A 5,111-nucleotide genomic window follows, 5' to 3' on the forward strand; every position below is an offset into this window, starting at 1 on the left:
GAATTCCATACCCTTAGCAATCTGGTGGTCAATCTAGAGAGAGAGAGAAATGCGAAAAAATTTTAAACAAAAAAGAATTTGTGATAACTATTAGTTACAGATGTATCGCTTTGTTAATATGCTAACACAAAGGATTTAGAGGCCTTGCTAAATATTTTGAGCTCATTACACAACTTGGAAAGGCCTTCTGTATTTCGGGCGTGCCATTAAAGGGCATTAATTACATAGTTTTTGGTGCAATATGAACTTGAACATTAGTGTGTAATCTGATTATGGCATAGCACAAACATGCTTTTTGGTGTATAAAGTAGTTTATACTTATGATTTTTAATTGTTGATTTCATTAAAATATATTGCTTTAACTAATATTGCATAATGGTGACATCATAGAATTTTATTCAGTCTTTTTCTGAATGATAGGAGAAAATGATGGAGTATAATTAGACTAATGTAAACTCTAGCAGTTGGAAAAGGTAGGAAGAAAATATAAAGCTCCATTCTAGCTGTCATATGGTGGGTCATTTGGAAAGAAGAAATTTGAGATGTTCTGAAAGCAAAAGAGAGAACATATACAAGCTGAAGTACAATACTGTATTCATCTTAAATAGCTCAAATGACATAGGCAATCAAGCATCAATCCTGAGCCGATGTTCTAATTCCACCTAGTGGCGACTATTGACAATCTGGAGCTTGATCTTTTTGAGTGCTGAAAGAGCATCTTCCATATTGATTCTTGCATCAGGTATCACTACAGTGCAGCTCAAAGCTAATTCCACGATAGATAACATACACTGCATCTTTGTGTTGGGTTTTTCATCCCCTGGCTGCACTAAATTAGCATCCACCACCTTATGTATTCCACTTGGAAAAGAATCACTAACCCACTGTCGTATACTCAAGTCTCCAGTAAACATTTCATCACTTGGTCGCATTCTTGTAAACGTCTCCATCATCAGGATGCCAAAACTATAAACATCGCAGCTCGTGGATACTATTCCATCTTGGCCATACTCTGCAATTTAAGTAAAAGATAATTAGAAAATCTTCCTAGCTATCTTGGAATATTCTAAAGTTGTGGTTACCAATCTATATCCAAGAGAAAGAACTAATGTTTTGGGTACTCTAAGGATATGAGGAAGCTTTAAAAGTTATAATACCTGGAGTAATGTATCCAATGGTTGCAATTGTCCTAGTTTGAACAAAAGCGTCTCCTGCACCTAACAATTTTGCAATGCCAAAATCGCTGACATGGCCAACCATTTCTTGATCTAGCAAGACATAGCTTGGCTTCAAGTCACAATGCACAACTGGTGTTGAATAGCCACTGTGGAGATAGTCCATTGCAGATGCAACATCTATCATTATATATATTCTCTGCAACATGTCTAAGAATAAGTTATAACTGTATAACCATTTTTCAAGTGTCCCATCCGGCATGTATTCCAATACTAATGCTCTGAAATCAAGGTAGGAGCAACTAGTGATGACTTTAGTAAGATTTCGATGGCGGAGGTTCCTTAGCATCTCACGTTCGGTGTCAAAACTTTTGAATGCACCCTCTAATTGCACATTGAATACCTTTGCTGCAAAAAGAGTACCATCCTTAAGCATCCCTTTATAGACCATGCTGAAACTTCCACTACCAAGCAAGTTGCTTTTACTGAATCCTTCTGTTGCTTGTTCAAGTTCATAATAGGAAATCCTTTCATGCCCTTTTACCAGAGACAGACCTGCTTGACCTGCATTCTTTTTTTTCTTTCGCAATCTTAAAAAAACATATGCAAGGGCTAATGCAAGAAATAGCAGGCCCACTCCCAAAAGGACATACAAAGCCGAGATTGCTTTTTTCCTCTTTGACCTCTTAGTAGATTTGACGACACATGGTGACACATGAAACTTAGAATCGCCACAAAGAGCATCATTGAACAAGAAAGATTGACATGTGGTATTTGCAAAAGGACCTCCAGTGGGAATCTCTCCACTGAGTTTATTGAATGAGATGTCAGATATTTGAGATTTATAAGAGCTTCTAGTGACTTTGGAATCTCACCACTAAGATTGTTAAAAGACAAATCCAAGACTTCCAAGGCCAACATTTTGCCAAATGAATCAGGAATAGGCCCGTTTAATATATTATGTGCTAGAGAAAGTTTAATCAATTTATCAAGACCCCCTAAAGTGTTAGAAATCTTACCAGAAAAATTATTGTTTGATAGATCAATGAGTGTTGCAGCCTTTAAATTTTCAATCTCTAGAGGAATATGCCCACTTAATAGATTGGATGAAACATTGAACTCCATCAAATCTTTAAGGCTCCCCAAGCTTGTAGGTAATCTTGAATTAAGCCTGTTGTAAGCTAAATAAAGATTCCTCAAACTGGTAACGTTCCCTAAGCATGGTGGCACTGAACCAGAAAAATGATTTCCTGACAAATCTAATGCACCAAGACTCTTTAAATTGCAGATAACATTTGGTATGGTTCCTTCTATCTTGTTTCCATATAGGTAAAGTTCTTGAAGTATCAACATGTCTTGGACAGTTTTAGGAATATGTCCAGCCAACTCATTGTTTTGCGGACTCATCCTTGTCATTCCAGTAAGATTACCAATTTCTTCAGGAATGACGCCCTTCAGTTTACAACCCTGTCCTTCAAAAATTTGCATAGCAGAAAAATTTCCAACTGATGCAGGAAAAACACCATCCAACGGATTCTCAGCAAAACTGAGGACCCTTAATTTCCTACAGTTTGTCAAAGATGTCAGGAAGCTCATTGCTGAATCACTGGAAAAATCGTTCCACTGCAAGTTCAGCATCTCAAGGTATTCTAAGTTACCGAGGGACTCAGGAATTGGACCTGTGAACCTATTGTCTCCGAGATCAAGCCCTCTGAGTCTTGAAGAATTTGAGATAGAAGCAGGGATAAAACCACTCATCTGATTATATGCACAATTAATTTTTTCTATGCTGGGCATTCCATGGCCTAAATCTGATGGTAGAGTACCTGAAAGCCTGTTTTGTTCAAGTGCTAGGTTCTGCAGTGCTGACATGTTGAAAATGCTTGCAGGGATAGAACCAGTAAACTCATTCTGGTATAATGACAGTGTTTGTAGTTTCTTAAGATTACCTAGCTCCACAGGTATCTCTCCTGTCAAGTGGGGAAATATATCAATACCTATTTGGTGGAAGAGAAAAAAAATTAGCAAATTTCAGATTTCTTGTAAGGAAATATCATACTACCTCCCAAGTGTTGTACTCCAAGATATAATTCTGTAAGATCTGTCAAGTTGGCTAACTCTCTTGGTACAGTTCCAATGAACTTATTTTTGGACAATATCAAGCTTTCTGCATTTTTCTAAGTTTGGTGGAATAACGCCATCTAGGTAGTTGTTTGAGATGGCAAGCACTTCCAAGTCTGGAAGATGGTCGCATATAGTTGTTGGAAGCTTACCAGTAAGATTGTTGCTGGTAAGAATAATCTTTTCCATTGTCGTAATGTTAAAGATTGATGGTGGTATAGAGCCAGTAAGCTGGTTCTCTTGCAGGTATAATGAAGTCAGGTAACGAAGAGCACCGAGTTCTTGAGGGATCTCTCCTGTCAAGTGGGGAAATATACGAGTACATTCAGCAGCGAGAGAGTAAAAAGGAAGAAGATTTCTGATTTCTCGTAAGGAAATATCATACTACCTTCCAAGTGCTGTCCTCCAAGAGCTAATCCTGTAAGAGATGTTAAGTTGCCTAACTCTCTCGGTACAGTTCCAGTGAAGTCATTATTAGACAATGACAAGATTTGAAGCTTTATGCATTTTTCTAGGTTTGGTGGAATAATGCCATCTAGGATGTTTTCTGAGATGTAAAGCCCTTCCAAGTTTGGAAGATGATCACATATAGTTGTTGGAAACTTACCAGTAAGATTGTTTTTGGAAAGAGCAATGGTTTGCATTGTTGTAATGTTAAAGATTGATGGTGGTATAGGGCCTCTAAGCTTGTTATCTTGCAGATCTAGGATAGTCATATAACAAATATCGCCAAGTTCTCGAGGGATCTCTCCTTCGAGATAATTTCCAGACATACTCAACTCTTTCAGCTGTGTTAGATTGGAACGGGAAGATGGGATTCCTCCGAAAAACTGGTTTCCGAATAGGTAAACAAAGCGAAGGTTTGATAACAAACTTAAAAATGATGGAATAGCACCAGTGAAGTTATTTTTTGAGCAACGAAACATTTTCAACCTCTGCAAATGAGCCAATTCTTCTGGAAACTCCCCATGGAAATTGTTGTTGCTGATGATGAGGGAAGTGAGAAATGAAAGGTTTCCAAGGTGTGGAGGAATAGTACCATGAAATTGCATGCTAGAAATGTCCAAAGCTGCGATTCTATGGTGGCGAGAGTTGCAAGTGATTCCAATCCAGCTGCATACTGGGCTGGAAGAAGACCAGTTAGTTGCTAAGATGTTGTTAGGATCAACAGAAATGTGAGATTTCAAGGCAAGAAGGGCTGCTTCATCAGTGCTGATACTGGGAAACTTAGCCAGTGAAGTATGGTGATGAAGCAGTAGGAAAACTGCTAGAGCAAAGAGAAGATTGCAACTTGTTAGCATAAGCATAAGAAGGAGGTTTCTCCTTTTTCTAAAACAAGAATGAACAATGCAAAATCTTGGATGATCTATTTAATGATATCAAATTCACTGGATACTAACATACTGCTGGTAGTCTTTGGAGTGACAATATCAGAGTGGAAGTCAGTCAACCGCTGATGGGATATTTTTGACTGGTTGTGAGTTGTGGCTGTTGAATTATATGTCAAATTTCCATCCCAAATCGGTGGGTTAAGGAGTTGGTGGAAAACTATTTCCTATAAAAGAAGGCTTAATGTTTAGGATTTAAATACACCTCTCATTTGCCTTCTCATCTGTTTAAGGTATTTGTATCTTCTCTCTTTAGTATTATTTCACTTGTATTTTTGGAGTGGAATAAAATATTGGTTGTGTCCGAGGAGTAGGCAAAATTAGCCGAACCTCGTAAATTCTGGTGTTCCCTTTATTGTTGCTTTATTATCTTATTTATTATTTGGTGGCTGTCATAATTTTTGGTATAGTAGTTGTGACTTATTCA

At 37.7% G+C, this 5,111-nt stretch overlaps 1 pseudogene; it reads right to left on the minus strand.

Annotated features, from left to right (window-relative positions):
- Positions 1–478: 478 nt before the first annotated feature.
- On the minus strand, positions 479–4,665 carry LOC107814268 (uncharacterized; annotated as a pseudogene).
- Positions 4,666–5,111: the final 446 nt, after the last annotated feature.

The sequence above is a fragment of the Nicotiana tabacum genome, chromosome 3 (genome assembly GCF_000715075.1).
Source record: "Nicotiana tabacum cultivar K326 chromosome 3, ASM71507v2, whole genome shotgun sequence".
Taxonomy (NCBI): domain Eukaryota; kingdom Viridiplantae; phylum Streptophyta; class Magnoliopsida; order Solanales; family Solanaceae; genus Nicotiana; species Nicotiana tabacum.